Here is a 26,988-nt window from a genome sequence, read left to right on the forward strand (position 1 = left end):
GGCTTCTGCTTATTTAGGCCGTGCCAATTCCATCCCAGCACCCAAGCGCTTTACTACTTCGAGTAAATAGCTGACAATAACTGCGGCCCTGAGGAGCGCAGACGTCTGCCCCCACTCTCTCTCTCTCCCCGGCTGTCAAAAATAGAAAGAGTCGGAAGCCCACGCTCTCAGTTCCCTGGAATGACTGTGGGTGCGGAGCTTCAGAGCAGGCTGGTTGTCTCTGAAATCCAAACCCCACTGAGAACGCGTTTTTGATCGAGAGGAGTGTAAGGGAGCAGCGCCTGCAACAGGAATCCCCAGATTAGCCCCTTTCGGGACTCTTCTGGATCCTTTATTTCCGCCTCTAACCCCCACCTTGCTTATTTATTGTTCTATAGCCTTTTTGGTTTATTATTGTATGGGATGATCCTAGCACTCATTAAGCACTTACTCTGTGCCAAGTTCGGGGTAGATACAAGATGAGAATGATAATGATGATGGTAAGTAGAAGCAGCATGGATCAATGGAAAGTAGACGGGCTTGGGAGTCAGAGGTCATGGGTTCTAATCCCAGCTCTGCCACATGTCTGCTGTGTGATCTTGGGCAAGTCACTTAACTTCTCTGACCTCATCTGTAAAATGGGGATGAAGACCGTGAGCCCCACGTGGGGCAACCTGATCACCTTGTATCCCTCCCAGCACTTAGAACAGTGCTTGGCACATAGTAAGCGCTTAACAAACGCCATCATCATCATCACCATCATCATCATCATCAATCGTATTTATTGAGCACTTACTGTGTGCAGAGCACTGTACTAAGCGCTTGGGAAGTACAAGGTGGTAACATATAGAGACAGTCCCTACCCAACAGTGGGCTCACAGTTTAAAAGGGGGAGACAGAGAACAAAACCAAACATACTAACAAAATAAAATAAATAGAATTATTTAGTATCATTATCATTATCATTATTATCATTATCATCATCATTATTATTATTATTTGTTAAGCACTTACTATGTGCCAAGCACTGTTCTAAATACTGGGGTAGATACAAGGTAAGCAGGTTGTCCCACATGGGGCTCACAGTCTTAATAGCGTGGCTTAGTGGAAAGAACACGGGGCTTGGGCGTCAGAAGTCATGGGCTCTAATCCCGCTCCGCCACTTGTCAACTGTGTGACTTTGGGCAAGTCACTTAACTTCTCTGTGCCTCAGTTACCTCATCTGGAAAATGGGGATTAAGACTGCGAGCTCCACCTGGGACAACCTGATAACCTCGTATCTCACCCAGTAACAGGAGCGAGTCAGGGTGTCCCAGAAGGGAGTGAGAGAAGAGGAAATGAGGGTTCAGTCAGGGAAGGCCTCGTGAAGGAGATGTGCTCTCAGTAAGTCTTTGAATCAATCAATGATATTTATTGAGCGCTTACTGTGTGCAGAGCCCTATACTAAGCACTTGGGAGAGTACAATCTAACAGAGTTGGTAGGTTCATTCTCTCCAACTTGTACTTCCCAAGCGCTTAGTACAGTGCTCTGCACACAGTAAGCACTCAATAAATACGATTGATTGGATGAATGAATGAATGCTCACAACCTGCTGGTTTGTACATATTTATTACTCTATTTATTTATTTATTTTACTTGTACATATCTATTCTATTTTATTTTGTTAGTATGTTTGGTTTTGTTCTCTGTCTCCCCCTTTTAGACTGTGAGCCCACTGTTGGGTAGGGACTGTCTCTATATGTTGCCAAATTGTACTTCCCAAGCGCTTAGTACAGTGCTCTGCACACAGTAAGCGCTCAATAAATACGATTGATTGATTGATTGATTGATCTTGTAGAGAAGCAGCAGAGCCTAGTGTCAAGAGCACCGGCTTGGAAGTCAGAGGACGTGAGTGTGCTTGGCACATAGTAAGTGCTTAACAAATACTATTATTATTATTATTTGCCATTTACAGATGAGGGAACTGAGGCATAGAGAAGTTAAGTGACTTGCCAAAGGTCGTGCAGCTGACAAGTGGCGGAGCCGGAATTAGAACTCACGTCCTCTGACTTCCAAGCCTGTGCTCTAGACACTAGGCTCTGCTTGCTTCTCTACAACAGTTCCCTCATCTGTAAATTGGAGATTAAAAGACTGTGAGCCCCACACGGGACAACCTGATCACCTTGTATCCCCCCAGCGATTAGAACAGTGCTTTGCACATAGTAAGCGCTTAACAAGCGCCATTATTATTATTATTATTATTATTAAAACAAGATCACCAGCTCGTTGTGAGCACAGGGAATGAATCTACCAACTCTGTTAGATTGTACTCTCCCAAGTGCTCAGTATAGGGCTCTGCACACAGTAAGTGCTCAATAAATATCATTGATTCAAAGACTTATTGAGAGCACATCTCCTCCAAGAGGCCTTCCCTGACTGAGTCCTCATTTCCACTTCTCTCACTCCCTTCTGGGACATGCTGGTTTGCTCCCATTATCCTCCACTCCCTTAGTCCCATGGTATTTATGTCCATATCCATCATTTAGTTATTTCTATTAATATCTGTCTCCCCCATCTAGACTGTAAGCACCTTTTTTTATAGTGGCATTTATTAAGTGCTTACTATGTGCAAAGCACTGTTCTAAGCACTGGGGAGGTTACAAGGTGATCAGGTTGTCCCACGTGGGGCTCACAGTCTTAATCCCCATTTTACAGATGAGGTAACTGAGGCACAGAGAAGTTAAGTCATGGGTTCGAATCCCGGCTCCTCCAATTGTCAGCTGTGTGACTTTGGGCAAGTCACTTCACTTCTCTGGGCCTCAGTTACCTCATCTGTAAAATGGGGATTAAAACTGTGAGCCCTCCGAGGGACAACCTGATCACCTTGTAACTCCCCAGCGCTTAGAATGGTGCTTTGCACATAGTAAGCGCTTAATAAATGCCATTATCATTACAATAATAATAATAGTAATGATGGCATTTATTAAGCACTTACTATGTGCAAAGCACTGTTCTAAGCGCTGGGGAGATACAAGGTCATGAGGTTGTCCCACGTGGGGCTCACAGTCCCATTTTCCAGATGAGGGAACTGAGGCCCAGAGAAGTGAAGTGACTTGCCCAAAGTCACACAGCTGACAAGTGGCAGAGCCGGAATTTGAACCCATGACCTCTGACTCCAAAGCCCGGGCTCTTTTCCACTGAGCCACGCTGCTTCTCCTTGTGGGCAGGGAATGGGTCTACCAACTTTGTCACATTGTACTTACCCAAGTGCTTAGTCCAGTGTCTGCTCACAGAAAATGCTCAATTAAAACCATTGATTGATTGACTGATTGATCACCAGATTGGACCCAGTCCCCGCCCCAGGGCTCACAGACTGAGCGTGAGGGAGAGTGGGAAGACGCGTCTCCTATCCCCATTTTATAGATGGGGGAACTGAGGCCACAGAGCAGACCAGAGGTGGAGCCAGGATTAGAACTTGGGTCTCCTGACACCCCAGGCCCGGGCTCTTTCCGCGAGGGCCCTGTGTTTCTGACCAGATTCCCGGGGAGGAAGTTCTCCGTAACCTGACATCAGTCCACCCTTTCTCCACTCTCCCGCATGATTCACTCCACTAATTGTGTCTACAACTGAATCACTGTTTCGCAGGGCACCTGAACTAGACACCTCAGGAGCCATCCTGGGTTATTTATAACTGGCAAAGGGGGTGGCAACGTGACTTCTGAAATAGATGGGTGCCAGCCACCCACCACCCTCCCTCTCCCACCCTTCTGAGATGACTGGCAACAGTGGCAACCACACGGTCTATTGGCCACATGGGACTCACAGTACTTACTATGTGCCAGGCACTGTACTAAGCGCTGAGGTGGATACAAGCAAATCAGAGTTCAAAGAAGCAGTGTGGCTTAATGGATAGAGCAGGGGCCCAGGATTTAGAAACTCCTGGGTTCTAATCCCGGCTCCGCCCCATGTCTGCTTCATGACCTTGACCCTTTCTCAGCCTCAGTTCCTTCACCTGTAAAATGGGGATTCAGATGATAATGATGATGGCACTGGTTAAGTGCTCACTATGTGCAAAGCACTGTTCTAAGCTCTGGGGGGGGATACAAGGTGATCAGGTTGTCCCACGTGGGGCTCACAGTCTTCATCCCCATTTTACAGTTGAGGTTACTGAGGCACAGAGAAGTGAAGTGACTTGCCCAAAGTCACACAGCTGACGAGTGGCAGAGCCGGGATTAGAACCCACGACCTCTGACTCCCAAGCCTGGGCTCTTTCCACTAAGCCACACTGCTTCTCGATTAAGAGTGTGAGCCCCATGTGGGACAGGGACTGTGTCCAACCTAACTCGTATCTTCCCCAGCCCTTAGTATAGTGCTTGGCACATAGTAAATGCTTAACAAGTATCATAATTATTACTAAGCCCAGCTTCAGACCTTCTGACTGACCTCGGGCAAGACACTGAATCTCTATGTTCCTCAGTTTCCCCATCTGTTAAATGGAGATAATCAATCCCTCTTTTAACCAGGAGCCCCGTGTGGGACAGTGACTGTGAACGATCCGATGATCCTGGATCCCCCCCCACCCGATCCCACCCCCGACGAACACTTAGCACAGTGCTTGGCACAGAGTAAGCACTTAATAAATACCCAACGGATTCAACCGACACTCATGCTCAAGACCTTGCTGCTCTTTCCAATTTTGATGTGTTTTTTGGGCGTTTGGGGGGCGAGGCTGAGGGCCGCCAGGGTCACAATCCGGATCAGGGACAAGTGTCAGCTGAACCAGGTAAGAAGAGGAAAACGGATCAAGATGTGGGAAATGCAGTCAACCAATCAATCGATCAATGGTATTTACTGAGTGCTTCCTCTGTACAGAGCACTCTCCTAAGTGCTTGGGAGAGTACAACACAACAGAGTTGGTAAGCATGTTCCCTGCCCACATTATTATTATTTGTTAAGCGCTTACTATGTGCCAAGGACTGTTCTAAATGCTGGGATAGATACAAGGTAAGCAGGTTGTCTCACATGGGGCTCACAGTCTTAATAGCTGGAAAGAGCACAGGCTTGGGCGTCAGAAGTCCTGGGTTCTAATCCCGGCTCCGCCACTTGTCAGCCGTGTGACTTTGGGCAACTCACTTAACTTCTCTGTGCCTCAGTTACCTCATCTGGAAAATGGGGATTAAGACTGGGGCAACCTGATAATCTTGTATTCCCCCAGCGCTTAGAATAGTGCCTAGTGGCGAGGGCTCATATAAATAAATTATAAATGTATAAATAAAGGCCTGCCGAGGAGTCCGGGTCTTCTCGGTACGTGAGGAGATGGGAGGGGGTTCGTCAGGGTCCTGTGTGATGAGAATGTTAACAAGCCTGCCCCCCTCATCCACAGCCCGCTCTCTACCCCTCCAACCTCCCTCCCTCCTTCCCCTCTTTCCTTCCTCTCTCTCCCTCCCCTCCTTCTCTCTCAGGAGCCAGCTTGAAATCAGGGAATTACATGCTAAGGAAAGCCCTTCATCTAAACCCATAATTATTCTGAACAGGATCAATGCAGCACAGCTAATCAGTTTACCAACTGAATTAATTTCTATTTTTTCCCCACCGGTAGTGGGCTGTGATCTGGAGGCATCAAAGAGGACGAGGCGGCGGGTGGCGAGAAGAGGGCTGGGAAGCCAACGGTCCTGACGGAATTCCCTTTTCCATAGTCAGACACCACGCCACGGGAAGGGTCGGACAGAGGAATGCCAGGGGGTTAACCCCACTGCATTCAGAATCCTCAGGCTTCCTGCTGCAAGAGACCACTAATAATTGTAATAATGGTATTTGTTAAGCACTTCCTATGTGTCAAGTGCCGTTTTAAGCCCTGGGGTAGATACAAATGAATCAGATTGGACATAATCCCTGTCCCATTTAGGGTGCAGTCTTAATCCCCATTTTGCAGATGAGGTAACTGAGGCAGAGAAGTGAAGTGACTTAATAATAATAATGATAATATTTGTTAAGTGTAAGCAGGCCCAGAGAAGTTAAGTGACTTGCCCGAAGTCACACAGCTGACAAGCGGCGGAGCTGGGATTCCAAGCACTTAGTGGAAAGAGCATGGGCTTTGGAGTCAGAGGTCAGGGGTTTGAATCCTGGCTCCACCACATGTCTGCTGTGTGACCTTGGGCAAGTCACTTAACTTCTCGGAGCCTCAGTTACCGCATCTGGAAAATGGGGATTAAAACTGTGAGCCCCACGTGGGACAACCTGATCACCTTGTACCCCCACCAGCGCTTAGGACAGCGCTTTGCACATAGTAAGCGCTTAACAAATGCCATCACTATTATTATTAGTAGAAGTAAGCGCTCAATAAATACGAATGAATGAATTTGAACCCACGACTTCTGAATCCCAAGCTCGTGCACTTTCCACTGAGCCACGCTGCTTCTCTTAAGCACTGTTCTAAGCACTGGGGTAGATACAAGGTAATCAGGTTGTCCCACGAGGGGCTCACAGTCTTAAAATGGGGATGAAGACTGTGAGCCCCCCGTGGGACAACCTGATCACCTTGTAACCTCGCCAGTGCTTAGAACAGTGCTTTGCACATAGTAAACCTTAATAAATGCCATTATTATTATTATTATTATTATTATTATTATTATTATTATTATTATTATTAATCCCCTTGGTAGAGTCCGATACAACAGTAAACAGACACAGTCCCTGCCCACAATGAGTTCACAGTCCAGAGGGGGAGATAGACATTAATATAAATAAATCAATGACAGAAATGGATGTAAGTGCTGTGGGGATGGGACGGGGGATGAACAAAGGGAGCAAGTCAGGGTAATGCAGAAGGGAGAGGGAAAAGCGGAAAGGGGATATTCTCCAAGCCTGGAACAGAGATTCCAGCTGTTCCACCTGGGCTTTCTCTCTCTAGCTCCCTGCTGATCCCAACCATCATTCCAGGTCGCCAGCCCTGCCCCAATCAGGATTAATCAATCAATCGGTCAATCAATCGTCGGTATTTACTAATTGCTGGAGATAGGCCGACCTCCCCATTTTGAATGGGCCGCTGTCGGTCCTGGGCTCTGGAGTAGTGATTCCAGATGATCTGGGGGAAGGTTGTTGTTGGGTTTTTTTAATGGTTTTTGTTACTTACTTTTTGTACTTTTTGGTTTTTGTAATGCTTACTTTGTACCGGGCAGGGTACTAAGCACAGGGGTAGTTAAGAGAATCAGAGTGGACACGATCCATGTCCCCATATGGGGTTCACAGTCTTAATCCCCATTTTACAGATGAGGTCACTGAGGTACAAAGAATTGAACTGATTTGCCCAAGGTCACACAGCAGACAACTGGCAGATCCAAGTTTAAGACCCAGTACCTTCTTACTCTCAGGTCCGGGCTCTTTACACTAATAATAATAATAATGATGGCATTTATTAAGTGCTTACTATGTGCAAAGCACTGTTCTAAGCACTGGGGAGGTTACAAGGTGATCAGGTTGTCCCACAAGGGGCTCACAGTCTTCATCCCCATTTTCCAGATGAGAGAACTGAGGTCCAGAGAAGTTAAGTGACTTGCCCAAAGTCACACAGCTGACTATTGGCAGAGCTGGAATTTGAACCCATGACCTCTGACTCCAAAGCCCGGGCTCTTTCCACTGAGCCACGCTGCTTCTCTAGACCACGTTGCTTTTCTCCCAAGCCAATTGATCAGTGGTAATTATTGAGAATTTACTATGTGTAGAGCATTGTACTAAGCGCTGAAGAGTGTATGATGTAACAGCTGGTAGACATGTACCCTGCCCACAAGGAGCTTCCAGTCTAGAGAATGGGCCCAATGCCTGGTTCCCGTCTCCTCTCTCCAGACCGTCTTCACGTCCATGTGACACAGGGTAGCAAGACCTGGGAGAGTCCAGGAATTTAGGAATCCTCTAGACTGTAAACTCAATGCAGGCAGGGAACGTGTTGTGTATTTTCCCTACAGTGCTCCACATAAACTCTCAATAAATACAACTAGTTGGTTGATCGATGGACTGACATGGGATTTCTCTGGCTGCTCTCGTTTCCCATGCTGGGATGCTTGGCCTTAGGATGATTTGGACACATTTCCAGCTCTTCCCTGCCTGTCTCCCTCGTTTTCTCTCCCCATGTCCTCTCTCCCACTCTCCCCAGTCTCTCTCTCTCTCTTTCTCTCTCTCATTACATTACATATTTATTACTCTATTTATTTATTTATTTATTTTACTTGTACATATCTATCCTATTTATTTTATTTTGTTGGTATGTTTGGTTTTGTTCTCCGTCTCCCCCTTTTAAACTGTGAGCCCACTGTTGGGTAGGGACTGTCTCTATATGTTGCCAATTTGTACTTCCCAAGTGCTTAGTACAGTGCTCTGCACATAGTAAGCGCTCAATAAATGCAATTGATGCTAATGATGATTACGCAGAACTCTACCATCCGGACAGCCATCCCAGCGCATTTGGGAACTTAAATCTAACAGAGAGAAGTCACGGTACCGAAGAGAACTTTAAACTACTAAGGAGGCCGGACGGTCCGCCGTTAACATCGTAAAGCGGAGCAACGTTGACAGTTTTCTCTCATTTGAAAGTCATTTTTGGAAAAAACGAAACAAAACAGGGATTTAAAAAAGTTATTTTAATCCTGAGCCCCTACTGCGATGTCACAGAGGAGCTCTCTCCCCAGCAGCCAGCCCAAACCTTGGCTCCTAAAATTGAACAGTACAAATGTTCCCTCCTGGGGTTTAGCCTTGAAGAGCTGGCAGTTTCACATATGTATTTATTTACTGTGTATGTTTGTTTCTTCAATTGTACGTTTTAACTGAACGGCTCTTTTCAAGCCGTCTAGTAAGGAATGGGAGACGGAGACAAGAGAGGAAACCATGCCAGGCACGACAATTGAACATGGCAACCCCACAAGGGAGAGACTTTTGGTGCGCCCAATAAGGCCAGGACAGTGGGTCCACTCTGGCCTTTCCTATTTATTTGATTTTGTTAATATGTTTGGTTTTGTTCTCTGTCTCCCCCTTTTAGACTGTGAGCCCACTGTTGGGTAGGGACCGTCTCTATATGTTGCCAACTTGTACTTCCCAAGCGCTTAGTACAGTGCTCTGCACACAGTAAGCGCTCAATAAATACGATTGATTGATTGATTTCCAGCGCCTGACGCATACACAGAGAAGCAGCGTGGCCTAATAGAAGGCACTCGGGCCTGGGAATCAGGGGACCTGGGTTCTAATCCTGCCTCAGACAATTGCTTTCTGCGTGACCTTGGACAAGTCACTTCACTTCTCTGTGCCTCAGTTTCCTGAACTGTAAAATGGGGATTAAATCCTACTCCCTCCTGCTTAGACTGTGAGCCCCATGTGGGACAGGAGCTGTGTCCAACCTGACACACTCATATCCATCCTAGGACTTAGAACAGTGCTTGGCCCATAGTAAGCGCTTCAACAAATACCAAAAAACAAAAAACACACGCTCTCATAAATTAATCTTACCAAAAGTGGGATCTTTTCCCTTCCAAAGGACAACTCCATGGACTTTCAATTATTTCTCTTGATTACTCCTGTGAGAAATGTCTTTATGTCTGTCTCCCCCATTACAGTTGAAGAGTTTAAGCTCCTCATGGGTAGGAAACATGTCCATTTCTTGGCCTGGTAGTTCCCAGATGCTTAGTTCAGTGCATTTTTTATGGTATTTGTTAAGGGCTTACTATGTGTCAAACACTCTTCTAAACTCTGGGGTAGATACAAGTTAGTTAGGTTGGACACAGTCCCAGTCCCACGGGGAGCTCACAGTCTAAGAAGCAGGAAGAAGAGGAGAACTGAGGCACAAAGACTATTGCTAATAATAATTGTCATTTATTGAGCACTTACTATGTGCTTAGAACAGTGTTTTGCACATAGTAAGCGCTTAATAAATGCCATTATTATTATTATTATTATTATTCTATGTGCCGCAGTGACCTCATCTGTAAAGTGGGGATTGAGACTGTGAGCCCACCGTAGGACAACCTGATCACCTTGTAACCTCCCCAGCGCTTAGAACAGTGTTTTGCACATAGTAAGCGCTTAATAAATGCCATCATTATTATTATTATTATTATTCTCTGTGCCTCAGTGACCTCATCTATAAAGTGGAGATTGAGACTGTGAACCCACCATAGGACAACCTGATCACCTTGTAACCTCCCCAGCGCTTAGAACAGTGTTTTGCACATAGTAAGCGCTTAATAAATGCCGTTATTATTATGTGCCAGGCTTACTGGCGTTGAGGTGGATACAAGCAAATCAGGTTGGACATGGTCCCTGTCCCATGAGGGGCTCTCAGACTCAATCCCTATTTCACAGATGAGGTAACTGAGGCACAGAGAAACAAAGTGACTAGTCCGAAGTCCTACAGCAGGAAGATGTCTATATCCTCTTCTAGACTGTAAGCTCACTGTTGCCAGGGAACGTGTTTCTGTTTATTGCTATATTGTACTCTCCCAATCCCCTCTCAGGGTCACACCTGGAGAGTTTCCAGTCCTCTAACAGTCTCGGCTGTGGGAGGTAGTCGAGCAGAGGCCTACCCATTCCATTCCTAGCTTGGCCAGTGGCTAGTGAGTGGACGGCCATATACGACAAGTCAAAACTCACCCATGCTGGGCAGCAGCGACACGGGAGAGAGTCGAGGGTGGAGACTCGAGTCTGCGTGGAAGGCGGCAATGGTAAACTGTTTCTGTATTTTTACCAAGAAAACTCTACGGATCCACAACCGGAGCGATTGCAGTTGGAGAACGGGGCGTTCTGGGAGAGACGGGTTCGTGGTATCGCTATGGGTCGGAAATGACTCAACGGCCTAAGACATGCCTCTCCCAGGCAGTTGTTGGTCCAGTGCTCTGCACCCAGTAAGTGCTTAATAAATGCGACTGAATAAATGAAAGAATGAAAAAAGATGGAGCCAGAATTAGAACCCACATCCTCGGACTCCCGCTCTAAGCAGCGTGGCTCAATGGAAAGAGCCCGGGCTTTGGAGTCAGAGGTCATGGATTCAAACCCCGGCTCCGCCAGTTGTCAGCTGTGTGACTTTGGGCGAGTCACTTCACTTCTCTGGGCCTCAGTGGCCTCATCCGGAAAAGGGGGATTAAGACTGTGAGCCCCACGTGGGACAACCTGATCACCTTGTAACCTCCCCAGCGCTTTAGAACAGTGCTTTGCACATAGTAAGCGCTTAACAAATGCCATCATTATTATTATTATTATTATTATTATTATTATTATTATTATTATTATCATTATTTCCGCTAGGTTCACCCTGCTTCTGGGATTCCATGGCCTGATTATAGCCAGTGGGGTCCCAGGGAGGACCCTGATTTCCAGGGAGAGCTGACTATCTCCCCACTTGATCTCTTACCAGTCTCACCCCTGAGGTACCCGGCTACTCTCTCAAAAGAAGCAGAATCCAGGTGGATCAGAAAACCGTTTCAAATCACTCTCTCTTCGCCTTGAAATCACAGGAAATCCTACGGCCAAATCCAAGGCCTTCATGATCAATAGAGGCAAACGGCCTTCTTTGAGCACTCCCCGAATCTGCCCCTCCTCTCCAGGAATGGCTCCCTGAGGAAGATTATATCTAACAACATCTAATAATGTCTTCCACGGTCATTAATAACGTCTTCCACGGTCAACTCCCTCCTTCATTAATCTGGCCTTTGGCCTTCCTCTGCCCTTATCATCTGCTCAAGTCTTCCGTGGTCCCCTCCTGTCTCACTCGCCTGGCCTTTCTCCTTCCTCCCCCGGCCCCTCTCCTTAAAGCAGCGTGGCTCAGTGGAAAGAGCCCGGACTTTGGAGTCGGAGGTCACGGCTTCAAATCCCGGCTGTGCCAATTGTCAGCCGTGTGACTCTGGGCAAGTCACTTAACTTCTCTGTGCCTCAGTTACCTCATCTGTAAAATGGGGATTAAGACTGTGAGCCCCCCTGTGGGACAACCTGATCACCTTTTAACTTCCCCAGCGCTTAGAACGGTGCTTTGCACATAGTAAGCGCTTAATAAATCCCATCGTTATTGTTATTATCTGCCAACATCCATACTCTGGTGAGTCCCTTATGGAGAGGACAGTCCCCCCTTCTCCCCCCAACCCCCAGACCAGTCGTGATGGGCAGAAACTCTCCCTTCTCTCCCCTCCTTCCCCTCCACAGGGGTGTGTGACTCCTAGCAGTATGTAGCTAATGACACCCCCAGATTAACCTTTGCCTCATTTCCCTGAACTTGCTGAATTTTCATCCAATCTTTCCATCAATCAGTGGTATTTACTGAACCCTTCTAGTGAGCGGAGAACCATGTTAAGCGCTGGGGAGGTGCACTACAACAGAGTTGGTAGACACAGTCCCTGTCCTGAAGGATTAACCCCATTTCTTGTTGCTCCCATTACATCATAATAATAAAAATAATAATAATGGTATTTAAGGGCTTAATCAGTGCCAAGCACTGTTCTAAACACTGGGGTAGATACAAAGTAATCAGGTTGTCCCACGTGGGGCTCACAGTCTTACTCCCCATTTTACAGATGAGGTAACTGAGGCACAGAGAAGTTATGTGGCTTGCTGAAGGTCACACAGCAGACAAGTGGCAAAGTCAGGATTAGAACCCACATCCTCCGACTTCCAAGCCCGGGCTGTCGCCATTAAGCCACGCTGATTAACATCAGTGCTATTCAACGCTTAGAACAGTGCCCAGAGCTTAGAAAGGTGCTCAACACATAGTGAGCGCTTAACAAATACCGTCATCATTGTTTACCGACCACACAACATCTGTCGATCGTTTCTGTTGAGGGCTTACTCTGTGCAGAGCACTGTACTAAACGCTCGGGAGAGTACAGTGTAACAAAGCTGGCAGACACGTTCCCTGCCCACAGTGAGCTTACAGTCCAGAGGGGAAGAGAAGTAGAGTGGCCTAGTGAAAAAAGCATGGGCATGGGGGTCAAAGGACCTGGGTTCTAATCCCGGATCTTCTAATTGCTTGCTTTGTGACCTTGGGCAAGTCGCTTAACTTCTCTGTGCCGCAGTTTCCTCAACTGTAAAATGGGGTTAAATTCCTGTTCTCCGTCCTACTTAGACTGTGAGCCCCGTGCGGGATAGGGACTGTGTCTAACCTACCCCAGCGCTTAGAACAGTGTTTGACACATAGTAAAGGCGTAACAAATACCATTAAAAAAATGTTTAAAACGTGTCTGAGGGCACGTTCAGGCATTCCTACCCTCAGATAATCCCAAGATCAGATGCACCCAAGCTAAATCATTGATCTTCATTGATCACCTACTCTGTGTCAAGGCACTGTCTTCTAGACTGTGAGCCCTTTGTTAGGTAGGGATCGTCTCTATATGTTGCCGACTTGTACTTCCCAAGCGCTTAGTACAGTGCTCTGCACACAGTAAGCGCTCAATAAATATGACTGAATGAATGAATGAATGTCTTGAGTGTTTTGCCCTACCTCCTTCCCCTCCCCACAGCACTTCTATAGATTTGTACAGATTTATAACTCTATTTTACTTGTATATATTTACTATTCTCTTTATTTTGTTAATGATGTGCATATAGCTATAATTCTATTTATTCTGATGGTTTCGACACCTGTCCCCATGTTTGGTTTTGTTCTCTGTCTCCCCCTTCTAGACTGTGAGCCCGTCGTTGGGTAGGGACCGTCTCTATATGTTGCCGACTTGTACTTCCCAAGCGTTTAGTACAGTGCTCTGCACACAGTAAGCGCTCAATAAATACGATTGAATGAATGAATGAATGAATACATTGCCATCTTGGCCTCCTGTGCTTGGTTATCTATCATACGCAGCGCACTCAGCTAGGAGCCTACAGTGTGCAGAGAGCTGCAGCGTGGCTCAGTGGAAAGAGCACGGGCTTTGGAGTCAGAGGTCATGGGTTCAAATCCCAGCTCCGCCGATTGTCAGCTGTGTGACTTTGGGCAAGTCACTTCACTTCTCTGTGCCTCAGTTACCTCATCTGTAAAATGGGGATTAAGACTGTGAGCCCCCCCGTGGGACAACCTGATCATCTTGTACCCTCCCCAGCACTTAGAACAGTGCTTTGCACATAGTAAGCGCTTAATAAATGCCATCATCATCATCATCATGCCAACACTGTACTAAGCACTTAAAGCATGTAAAGGTTAATCACGCTGTGAGAAGCGGCGTGACCTAATGGTTAGAGCTCGGGTCTGGGAATCAAAAGGACCTGAGTTCTAATCCCAGCTCCGCCACTTGTCTGTTGCTTGACGACCCTGGGCAAGTCACTTCACTTCTCTGGGCCTCAGTTCCCTCATCTGGAAAATGGGGATTAAGACCGTGAGCCCCAAGTGGGGCTGGACTGTGTAATAACCCTCTGGTCGGTAATCTCGTCCTCTAAGACTGTAAACTCGTTGTGGGCAGGGAATGTGCCGGTCTATCATAGTCTATTGTACTCTCCAAAGCGCTTAGTATAGTGCTCTGCACACTGAAGGTGCTCGATAAATACTTAGACTGTGAGTTCCACACGGAACAGGGACTGTGTCTGACCTAATTAATTTGTTCCCACCCCGCGCTAAGAACAGTGATTGACACTGTAGTAAGCGCTTAACAAATACCATTTAAAAAAAATAAATAAATACGATTGAATGAATAGCCAATTAGCTTGCATCTACCCCAGCCCTTAGTAGAGTGCCTGGGACATACATAGTGAGTGTTTAACGAACTAGAAGACATCGTCCCTGTCTTTGAGGAGTTTCCATTCTAATGGGGGAGTTGAGTGAAAGACCGAAACTGGTTGGGAAATGTTTCATCATCATCATTGATCGTATTTATTGAGCGCTTACTATGTGCAGAGCACTGTACTAAGCGCTTGGGAAGTACAAATTGGCAACATATAGAGACAGTCCCTACCCAACAGTGGGCTCACAGTCTAAAAGTTTCGATTTTGGTCTCTGAGCATCTCTCTCCCCTCACCCCGCGGAGCGTTTCCAACTGCGAATGGGTTGGCTCCCAACTTCCAGAGGCCACCAGCCTCCGAAAATCCCACTCCAAGAGGACCCGGTTCGCCAGCCTCTCATTTCCATCCATCCCTTCTGGAATGCAGAATGTCCTGGCAGACGCTCTGTTCTCCCGGTGTGGTTCCACATGCTGATTCCATCTGTCCCCTCGCTAACCGGGAATGTACTACCAGATATCCGAGCGGTCTGGGTTCCCCATCAAGGGGCCAGCCTTGGCAGAGACCTAGCTTTTCTCTGGGTGCCCGTGGAAAGGGAGAGAGCAGGTCACTAATAATAATAATTATTATTACAATAATTGTAGCATTTGTTAAGCGCTTTCTATATGCCAGGCACCGAACTAAGCGCTGGTGTGGATGGAAGCAAATCGGGTTGGATGCAGTCCCTGTCCCACGTGGCGCTCACCTTTTTAATCCCCATTTTCCAGATGAGGTAACTGGGGTACAGAGAGGTCAATCAATCAATCAATTGTATTTACTGAGCGCTTACTGTGTGCAGAGCACTGTACTAAGCGCTTGGGAAGTACAAGTCGGCAACACATAGAGACAGTCCCTACCCAACAGCAGGCTCACAGTCTAGAAGTCAAAGCGCTTAGTATAGTGCTCTGCACACAGTAAGCGGCCAATAAATATGGTTGAATGAATGAATGAACTGATTGCCCAGAATCACACAGCAGACAAGTGGCAGAGCCAGGATTAGAACCCAGTTCCTTCCAACCCCAAGCCCGGGCTCTATCCACTGGGATTCCCCGAACTGGTGGTTTCAACCGCCTCCTCTCCCACCCAAACTTGGGCCGAACCCCCTAAAACAGGGCACGGATTAAAGATTGGGTCTCTTTGCCCCTTGATGTCCCTTCTCATCCCCCGGGCCTGGAATGCCCTCCCTCTGCCCATCCGCCAAGCTAGCTCTCTTCCTCCCTTCAAGGCCCTACTGAGAGCTCACCTCCTCCAGGAGGCCTTCCCAGTCTGAGCCTCTTCCTTCCTCTCCCCCTCGTCCCCCTCTCCATCCCCCCCATCTTACCTCCTTCCCTTCCCCACAGCACCTGTATATATGTATATATGTTTGTACATATTTATTACCCGATTTATTTATTTATTTATTTTACTTGTACCTATCTATTCTATTTATTTTATTTTGTTAGTATGTTTGGTTTTGTTCTCTGTCTCCCCCTTTTAGACTGTGAGCCCACTGTTGGGTAGGAATTGTCTCTATATGTTGCCAACTTGTACTTCCCAAGCGCTTAGTACAGTGCTCTGCACACAGTAAGTGCTCAATAAATGCGATTGATTGATTGATTGATTGATTGATTCCCCCAGACACCGTCGGGGTGGAGCTAATGGTCTATGGTGGGACAGAGGTAGACCAGATTGGGCCTTTGTAGGACCCTGGTCTGGGGCAGGATGGAGGTCCCCTTGGGAACAAAATTCAAGCGGAGGCTTCTCCACTTCCACAACCCGCGACCCAGGCACGGACCGCCGAGCATCTTAGTACAGCTAATTATAAGAATAATAATAATAATAATAATAATAGCACTTATTAAGAATGAGCCCCCTCCTTTCTCTCCCCCTCCTCCCCCATCCCCCCGCCTTACCTCCTTCCCCTCCCAACAGCACCTGTATATATGTTTGTACAGATTTATTACTCTATTTATTTTATTTGTACACATTTATTCTATTTATTTTATTTTGTTAATATGTTTTGTTTTGTTGTCTGTCTCCCCCTTCTAGACTGTGAGCCCGCTGTTGGGTAGGGACCGTCTCTATATGTTGCCAACTTGTACTTCCCAAGCACTTAGTACGGTGCTCTGCACACAGTAAGTGCTCAATAAATACAATTGAATGAATTAATCAATTAATTAAGCACTTCCTATGTGTAAAGCACTGTTCTAAGTGCCTGGGGGAGATACAAGGTGATCAGGTTGTCCCACATAGGGCTCACAGTCTTAATCCCCACTTTACAGATGAGGTAACTGACTCTCAGAGACTAATAATAATGACGGCATGTGTGAAGCGCTTACTATGTGCAAAGCACTGTTCTAAGCACTGGGGGGATACAAGGTGATCAGGTTGTGCCACGGAGGGCTCACAGTCTTAATCCCCATTTTACAGAGGAGGTAACTGAGGTTCAGAGAAGTTAAGTGACTTGCCCAAGGTCACACAGCAGACAAGTGGCAGAGCCGGGATTAGAACCCATGACCTCTGACTCCAAAGCTCGTGCTCCTTCCACTGTGACTTGCCCAAAGTCACCCAGCTGATAAGTGGCAGAGGCGGGATTAGAACCCACGACCTCTGACTCCCAAGCCCGGGCTCTTTCCACGGAGCCACGCTGCTTCTCTAATACCATTTCCACCTACCAGTAGCCACATTCGCATCCGTTACGGTGGCGGCGCCGTGCAACCCGGCGCGGCTTGCTTCTAAAACATGTTTTACAACAAACAGTTGGTGAAACATCTTGAAGTTAAAAACCGGTCTCCATAAAAGTTAAATTCAACTGGGAAAATGTTAAAATGGGAAAGGAGATCCTGAGGCGGGAGAGGGAGGAATGGAGTGGAGGGGAGCAGAAATCAGGGACCCCCAGTGTGACCCCACTGATACAGTCCCTCCCCTTCCCAGACTGTGAGCCCGCTGTTGGGTAGGGACCGTCTCTATATGTTGCCAACTTGTACTTCCCAAGCTCTTAGTACAGTGCTCTGCACACAGTAAGCGCTCAATAAATACGATTGAATGAATGAATTCATTCAATCGTATTTATTGAGCGCTTACTGTGTGCAGAGCACTGGTCACGGTGGGGACGAGGAAAACCCAAGGGGGCATGGATGGCCTGCAGTGCCGTTGGCCAATCTGCAGATAATGGGTATCGACTAATCAATCAATCAATCAATCGTATTTATTGAGCACTTACTGTGTGCTGAGCACTGTACTAAGCGCTTGGGAAATACAAGTTGGCAACATATAGAGACGGTCCCTACCCAACAGTGGGCTCACAGTCTAGAAATCAATTAAGACTATTTATTGAGCCCTTAGTGCGTGCACAGCACCGTACTAAGCCCTTGAGGGAGTGCAATATAACAGGCTGTAGTTTTTTGAGTTTACTTAAATGGTATTTGGTAAGCGCTTACTATGTGCCAACCCAGGCCTGGTCATTCATTCATTCAGTCGTATTTATTGAGCGCTTACTGTGTGCAGAGCACTGGTCACAGTGGGGATGAGGAAAACCCAAGGGGGCATGGATGGCCTGCAGTGCTGTTGGCCAATCTGCAGATAATGGGTATCAACTAATCAATCAATCAATCAATCAATCGTATTTATTGAGCGCTTACTGTGTGCTGAGCACTGTACTAAGCGCTTGGGAAGTACAAGTTGGCAACATATAGAGACGGTCCCTACCCAACAGTGGGCTCACAGTCTAGAAATCAATTAAGACTATTTATTGAGCCCTTAGTGTGTGCACAGCACTGCACTAAGCCCTTGAGGGAGTGCAATATAACAGGCTGTAGTTTTTTGAGTTTACTTAAATGGTATTTGGTAAGCGCTTACTATGTGCCAACCCAGGCCTGGTCATTCATTCATTCAGTCGTATTTATTGAGCGCTTATTATGTGCAGAGCACTGGTCATGGTGGGGAAGAGGAAAACCCAAGGGGGTATGGATGGCCTGCAGTGCCGTTGGCCAGTCTGCAGATAATGGGTAACGACTAATTAATTAATACTATTTATTGAGCCCTTAGTATGTGCACAGCACTGTACTAAGCCCTTGAGGGAGTGCAATATAACGGGCTGTAGTTTTTCGAGTTTCCTTAAATGGTATTTGATAAGCGCTTACTATGTGCCAGTCACTATACGACGGGCATGGGCAAATACAAGCTAATCAGGTTGGACGCAGTCCACTCACCCATTCATTCAGTCATATTTATTGAGCGCTTACTGTGTGCAGAGCACTGTACTAAGCGCTTGGGAAGTACAAGTTGGCAACATATAGAGACGGTCCCTACCCAACAGTGGGCTCAGTCCATGTCCCACACAGGGCTCACAGTCTTAATCCCCATTGTACAGATGAGGAAACCGAGACCCAATGAAGTGAAGTGAGTTGCCTACGGTCACACAGCAGACAAGTGAACCCGTTGTTGGGTAGGGACCATCTCTATATGTTGCTGACTTGTACTTCCCAAGCGCTTAGTACAGTGCTGTGCACACAGTAAGCGCTCAATAAATACGATTGAATGAATGAATGAAAGTGGCAGAGCCAGGATTGGAACTCAGGTCCGTCTGACTCCCAAGCCCAGGCTCTAACCACTGAGTCACCCTGCATCTTGAAGACTCTTGTCAAAAGTGAAGAAGCCACGCTTCCCGCTGGCATCCCTCATAGTCCAAGCACCCAGAGCAGCAGAGAAGCCAACGCTTTCGGAAAGCCGAAGACTCCTGAGGACATTTAGCCATAGGACATATGTTGCCAACTTGTACTTCCCAAGCGCTTAGTACAGTGCTCTGCACACAGTAAGCGCTCAATAAATACGAATGATTGATTTAGCGATGACATTTACTTCAAAAACAAATATTCCAGGACTAATCCAAACCCTATGCACAGCAAGTTTGAAAGCTGAGTGAATGACTATGTGGAAGAAGTGAAGAAGCACGCTAGAGAAGCAGCGTGGCTCAGTCGGAAGAGCCCAGGCTTGGGAGTCCGAGGTCCTGAGTTCTAATCCCGGCTCCGCCACTTGTCAGCTGTGTGACTTCGGGCAAGTCTCTTCACTTCTCTGTGCCTCAGTTACCACATCCGTTGAGTGGGGATGAAGACTGTGAGCCCCACGTGGGACAACCTGATTACCTTGTAACCCCGCCCCCCCAGGGCTTAGAACAGTGCTTGGCACATAGTAAGCGTTTAACAAATTCACGCATTCATTCAACTGTATTTATTGAGCGCTTACTGTGTGCAGAGCACTGGACTAAGCGCTTGGGAAGTACAAGTTGGCAACATATCCCATCACTATTATTATTATTGTATTCCTGCAAAAGGTAACTGTCCAGGTGAGGGCTAAAGGTGACTGTTGCGGGGGTGACAGGATTGGGACGATGGAATTGAGGCAAGAAATGATTCCTCACAGTCAGTCATATTTATTGAGCGCTTACAGTGCGCAGACCACTGTACTAAGCGCTTGGGAGAGAGAGTACATATTTATTCTATTTACTTTATTTTGTTAACACGTTTTGTTTTGTTCTCTGTCTCCCCCTTCTAGACTGTGAGCCCACTGTTGGGTAGGGACCGTCTCTATATGTTGCCAACTTGTACTTCCCAAGCGTTTAGTACAGTGCTCTGCACACAGTAAGCACTCAATAAATACGACTGATTGAATGAATGAATGAATAGAACAATAAAACAGAGACATTCCCTGCCCACAATGAGGTTACAGTCTCGAGTGGGAAATAGGTGGGTTTTCTGGATTAAGACGTGTACAGTCTTTCCTTGACTTTCCCATCACAGTAGACGGCACTACCATCCTTCCCGTCTCACAAACCCGCAACCTTGGTGTCATCCTCGACTCCGCTCTCTCTTTCACCCGACACATACAATCCGTCACCAAAACCTGCCGGTCTCACCTCCACAACATCACCACAAGATCAGCCCTTTCCTCTCCATCCAAACCGCTACCTTGCTGGTTCAGTCTCTCATCCTATCCCGACTGGATGACTGCATCGGCCTCCTCTCTGATCTCCCACCCTCCTGTCTCTCCCCACTTCAGTCTTTACTTCACACTGCTGCCCAGATCATCTTTGTGCAGAAATTCTCTGGGCATGTTATTCCCCTCCTTAAAAATCTCCAGTGGCTACCAGTCAACCTATACATCAGGCAAAAACTCCTCACGCTGGGCTTCAAGGCTGTCCATCACCTCGCCCCCTCCTACATCACCTCCCTTCTGTCCTTCTCCAGCCCAGCCCGCACCCTCCGCTCCTCCGCCGCTAACCTCCTCACTGTGCCTCGTTCTCGCCTGTTCCGCCATCGACCCCTGGCCCACGTCCTTCCCCTGGCCCGGAATGCCCTCCCTCCGCACAGCCCCCAAACTATCCCTCTTCCTCCTTTCAAAGCCCTACAGAGAGCTCACCTCCTCCAGGAGACCTTCCCTCACTGAGCCCCCTTTTTCCTCTCCCCCTCCCCATCTCCCCCGCCCTACCTCCTTCCCCTCCCCACAGCACTTGTATATATTTGTACAGATTTACTACTCTATTTATTTGACTTGTACATATTTACTGTTTCTATTTATTTTAATGATGTGCATTTAGCTTTAACTCTATTTGTTCTGACAGTTTTGACACCCGTTTACATGTTTTGTTTTGTTGTCTGTCTCCCCCTTCTAGACCGTGAGCCCGCTGTTGGGTAGGGACCGTCTCTAGACGTTGTCGACTTGTACTTCCCAAGCACTTAGTACAGTGCACTGCACACAGTAAGCGCTCAATAAATACAATTGAATGAATGTATGTATACAGGCCCTGACCCTCCTTCCCCCGACGAGTGGCCATCCATTCACCTCTCCCAGAACCTTCCTCTTCATCCAGTGATAATCCATCGCCCAGGAGAAAGACAGCTAAGGTGACCTGCTGGAATGCTGTTCATTTTTGTTTTCCTCTTTCAGGGCTCCCCGTCCACCTACCCTCCACCCTCCCTCCCACCCCACTCCCCAGAGTCAAAAGGAATATGATAAATACGTTTCATATAAATACGATAAATTCAATAAATACGATTGAATGAAAAGGAAGCAGCGTGGCCCATTGGATCAAGCACAGACCTGGGAATCAGAAGGACATGGGTTCTAATACCCAGCAGAAGCAGCATGGTTCAGTGGAAAGAGCCCAGGCTTGGGAGTCAGAGGTCATGGGTTCTAATCCTGCTACACCGCTTGTCAGCTGTGTGACTTTGAACAAGTCACTTAACTTCTCTGTGCCTCGGTTACCTCATCTGTAAAATGGGGATTAAGACTGTGAGTTCCACGTGGGACAACCTGATCACCTTCCCAGCACTTAGAACAGTGCTTTGCACATAGTAAGCGCTTAACAAATGCCATCATTGTTATAATACCTGCTCCGTCACTTGTCTGCTGTGTGATCGTGGGTGAGTCACTTCACTTTTCTGGGCCTCAGTTAGTTTATCCGAAAAATGGGGATTAAGACTGTGAGCACCATGTGGGACAGGGACTGTGCCCAACTTGATAGGCTTGTATCTATCCTAACACTTAAAGGAAATGCTTAACGAATACCATAAAAAATAAAAATAAAAACGGCCTCACTTGGCCTGGGCGGACAAAGTGGTGATATCGCTTGGGCCTGGGTGCTATGATTCTTCTTATTAATAATAGTAATAATGCTATTTGTGTAGTGCTTACTATATGCCAGACATTGTACTAAGTGCCCAGCAGTTGGAACAGTGCTTTGCACACAGTAAGTGCTTAATAGATGCTATTATTATCATTATTATTATTATTACTGGGGTGGATCCAAGCAAATCAGGTTGGACACGGTCCCTGTCACATGTGGGGCTCACAGTCTCAACCCCCATTTTACAGATGAGGGAACTGAGGCCCAGAGTAGTGAAGTGACTTGCCCAAGATCACATAGCAGACATGTGGAGGAGCTGGAATTAGAACCCATGACCACTCTGTCCACTATGCCATGCTGCTTCTCTTCGTCTGAGCACCCCGCGTCTTCCGCTCTTCATCATGTGGATTCATTGAGGGTAATTCGGCATGGGGCAATGATATGGAGGGAGCGTGTGGGCCTGAAAGGGGGAAGGGGGGAGAGGGGGAGGTGCAGCATCCCTTGGGCACCACTCAAACCAGGATGGACACCCTGCGTATTGTCAAGACTCCTCTGTGGCTAAAGACATTCAACCAATACATTCAGCTCCGTATCAGCCGGCTCCCGGAAATTTGTGAAAAATCCAGAAGGCGACCGGAAAGTTGGTCTGGAGCGGGTTGTCCTCTTAGTAAGCTAACGGCGGAGGTGCTGAGAGAGATTGGGCCACCAGCATAGTGCCAGGGAGGGTTTGTGGGGCCTGGCTTGGACCAAAAAAATTTTTTCCAGAGGCCTCTCACTGGCTCTTCTCTAGCAATGAGAAGCACGTGAATGGAGAAGTTCAAAGTCAACACCACGGGCTACTGCGGTGATTCAAAAATCACATTCGCATCTCAGACTTCAATAAAATCCCGGTGGCTCTTCCGATTTCCAAAAACTACTCCCTCCCCTTCACCGGGTGAGCTCTCCGGTGCAGCGGGAAGACAGGGCACAACTATTTGAAAAGGATAATCCATTTCCCACCGCTACTTTAAGCTATTTTGGTCCTGGGGGGACCCTCAGATGACATTCCACATCGCGTTAGGAGAAATCAATCGATCGACGGTATTTATTGAGTGCTCTGCGTGCCGGTGGCTCCCGGGCAGTAGCGGGACAATCCTCCTGCCACACGCCGCCCATTATGGGGAGCTAAAGGTTTTCATCCGAGGTACCTGTGTAGGTTCTGAAATCGTCACCTCAACAAGTCCTGTATTCGGGGGTCAGCCGGAGGGTGGGCCTCAGGCTTAAGGTTTACAGGTGCCCAGGCCGACCTTTCCCTGCTTCCCTCACGTGCAGTTCCGAAATGATGACAGCTCTCGACAGCTCTCGGGTTGGGGCTCTTAGCAACCCAAAGACAAGGGCTGCTTCAACGGGTGGCTGGCGAGGAGAGGAGAGAGGCTCCTCACGGGCCGGTAATCACGATGACGATAACCAAAGTCGTCACAAGAATAGTATCGATGAAGCATCCGCTCAGTGCCACAAGCCCAGAGCGAAGCAATGGGGTGGATCGGGATAATCAGCGGCGAAAAGGTCACTGTCCAACATGGGGCTCTCATTCATTCATTCATTCATTCATTCATTCATTTAATCGTCTTTATTAAGCGATTTCTGTGTGCAGAGCACAGTACTAAGTGCCGGGGAAAGTACAATACAACAATAAAGAGTGACAATCCCTGCCCACAGTGAGCTCATGGTTTAACAGGGAGGGAGAGCGGGGCTCTAACCGCCCCTGCACCTCCTTGGCTTAGTGGAAAGAACACAGGCTTGGGAGTCACAGGACGTGAGTTCTAATCCCGACTCCGCCACTTGTCTGCTGTTTGACCTTGGGCAAGCACCTTCTCTGCGCCTCTGTTATCTCGTCTGTAAAATGGGGATTAAGACTGTGAGCCCCACATGGGACGAACTGATTACCTTGAATCTACCCCAGCGCTTAGAAATTACCCTGTATCTACCCCAGCACTTAGAAGTTACCTTATATAATAATAATAATAATAATGATAGTATTTGTTAAGTGTTTACTATGTGCAAAGCACTGTCCTAAGACCTGATCTACCCCAGCGCTTAGAAATTACCTTATATAATAATAATAATAATGATGGTATTTGTTAAGTGCTTACTATGTGCAAAGCACTGTTCTAAGACCTGATCTACCCCAGAGCTTAGAATAGTGCTTGGCACAAAGAGCTTAACAAATGCTGTTATTATTATTACTATTATTTTACAAAGGAAGAAACTGAGGCGCAGAGAGGGACTTGCCCAAGGTCATACAACCGTCTTGGGTCATAGCCGGGTCTCGGCCTGGGTTGCCCCCAAACTACCCTCACCCCAGGCTCGGGACCAATCTTGGGTGAACATTTTGGGGCGTTCAGAAGGCTCCCGTCACCCGAGTGGACAGCGGCAAGGCTTGGGAGACAAACTGCATGGTTTGTCGCTTTTGGTTTGTCCCCTTTTAGACTGTGAGCCCACTGTTGGGTAGGGACTGTCTCTAGATGTTGCCAATTTGTACTTCCCAAGCGCTTAGTCCAGTGCTCTGCACACAGTAAGCGCTCAATAAATACGATCGATGATGACTGATGATGGTTCCCCCCACCCCGGGTCCCCGGCCTCGCTGTCTCCCTTCGGGCCCATTAGGGAACCCGCCGAGGACCCAATCTAGACTTTCAGACTGTGAGCCCACTGGTGGGTAGGGACTGTCTCTCTATGTTGCCAATTTGTACTTCCCAAGCGCTCAGTACAGTGCTCTGCACACAGTAAGCGCTCAATAAATACGATTGATTGATTGACTGATCGATCTAGACACATTTCCCGTTCGGGAAACAAGGCTGGGCCCCAGGAGGGATGGAGGAGGAAAGAACAAAGGCGAGGCTTGGGAACGAGAGGTTCCGAACAGACCCGGTGCCCAGCCCGGGGGGGGGCCCCTGGCCGCCCCCGCCCCTCAGCATGTGATGAAGGGGCGCTCCCCGGGGGAGGTGGACCCCACCACCCCCCCCCCAAGGTAGGGCAGCGCCAAATAAGAGGCTCGAGGCGGCCCCCGCCCCCCAGCCCGACCCCCGAGGGGGGCAATGGGGGTGGCCCGCTGCCACCCTTGCCCGTTGGCACCGGCCCGGCCCAGCCTGGCAGGCAACTGTCTCCAGTCGCCCCTGCCGCCCTCTCCTCCAACGGCACCAACTAGCGACCCCCCCCCAGGCCCCCCAGACCCCCGAGACCCCCGCCCCCAAAGCCGGCCAGAGGGTACCCTATGGGGGGGGGGGCGGAGGGGAAAAGGGCGAGGGGTGGCCCCCGTCCGGGGACCCGGGGGGGCCAGGAGGGGTCCAGGGGAGGGTCCGGGGGGGATCCAGGAGAGGGGTCCAGGGAAGGGGGCCCGAGGAGGGTCCAGGTGGGGTCCGGGAGGAGGGTCTGGGGGAGGGTCCGGGGGGGGGGTCCGGGGACGGGGGCCGGGGGAGGGGGTCCAGGGGAGGGTCCGAGAGAGGGTCCGGGGGGGCCAGGGGAGGGGATTCGGGGGAGGGTCTGGGGGGGTCCAGGGGAGGGGATTCGGGGGAGGGTCTGAGGGAGGGTCCGGAGGAGGGGGTCTAGGAGAGGGTCCGGGAGAGGGTCCGAGGGGTCCAGGGAAGGGGGTCTAAGGGAGGGAATTCGGGGGAGAGTCTGGGTGAGGGCCTGGGGAGGGGGTCCAGAGGGGGTCCGGGGGGAAGGGGGTCCGGGAGAGGGTCCAGGAGGGGTCCTGGGGGAGGGTCTGGGGGAGGGTCCCGGAGGGTCCGAGGAGGGGTCCAGGGGAGGGTCCTGGAGGGTCCGAGGAGGGGTCCAGGGGAGGGTACGGGGCGGGGGGGGTCCAGGGGAGGGAACGGGGGGGGGTCCAAGGGAGGGGGCCCGAGAAGAGGGTCCGGGGAGGGGGTCCGGGGAGGGGGTCCAGAGGGGGTCCGGGGGGAGGATCTGGGGCAGGGTCCGGGAGGGTCCAGGGCAGAGGGTCCGGGGAAGGGGGTCCGGGGAAGGGTCCCGAGGGCGTCCAGGGGAAGGGGGTCCGGGGAAGGGTCCGGGGGGGGTCCAGGGGAGAGGGTCCGGGGGAGGGTCCGGGGGGGGTCCAGGGGAGAGGGTCCGGGGGAGGCTCTGGGGGAGGGTCCAGGAGGGGTCCTGGGGGCAGGGTCTGGGGGAGGGTCCTGGCGGGTCCGAGGAGGGGTCCGGGGGAGGGTCCGGGGGAGGGAACGGGGGGGTCCAAGGGAGGGGGGGTCCCGGGGGTCGGGGGCAGGACCGTACCTCCCGTCCGCTGGGCTACTGGGCGGTGGGCGGGCCGGCTCGAAGCCTCTGCGGCCGGGACCCCCGAGCCCGCCCGGCCGGCCGGCATGGGCGGCCGGGGGGCTTCTCCGGACCGACCCGCCTCCTGCTCCGCGAGGCTGCTGCCGCCGCTGCTGCTGCTGCTGCTGCTGTGCGGTGCGGTGTGGTGTGGTGTGCTCGGTGCGGGCCGGTGCTGCTGTGCGGGGCGCTGCGCGGCGCGGCGCTGCGGAGAGGCTCCCGCACGGAGCCCGGGAGGGAGACAGGCGCCTGTCTCTCTCTCTCTGTGTGGTGTGTGTGTGTGTGTCTCTGTCTGACTGTGTGTGTGTGTGTGTCCGTGTGTGTGTGTGTGTGTGTGTGTGCGCCCCCCGCCCCCCGTCCCTCCCTCCCCCGCCAGCCCAGAAATGGTGCAGTGGGGGACGCGCCCCCCGTCCCCCGCCCC

At 49.4% G+C, this 26,988-nt stretch overlaps 1 protein-coding gene across 2 annotated transcripts in view; it reads right to left on the reverse strand.

Annotated features, from left to right (window-relative positions):
* Positions 1–26,577, reverse strand: part of LOC119930044 (connector enhancer of kinase suppressor of ras 2-like) — a 266,115-nt gene extending 239,538 nt beyond the window's left edge. For both annotated transcript variants that reach the window (XM_038748473.1, XM_038748472.1), the window contains exon 1: positions 26,532–26,577. The gene's annotated coding sequence lies outside the window, so the exon portion shown is untranslated. The remainder of the gene's footprint in view (positions 1–26,531) is intronic.
* Between the last annotated feature and the right edge of the window lie 411 nt (positions 26,578–26,988).

The sequence above is a fragment of the Tachyglossus aculeatus genome, chromosome 6, assembly GCF_015852505.1.
Source record: "Tachyglossus aculeatus isolate mTacAcu1 chromosome 6, mTacAcu1.pri, whole genome shotgun sequence".
Taxonomy (NCBI): domain Eukaryota; kingdom Metazoa; phylum Chordata; class Mammalia; order Monotremata; family Tachyglossidae; genus Tachyglossus; species Tachyglossus aculeatus.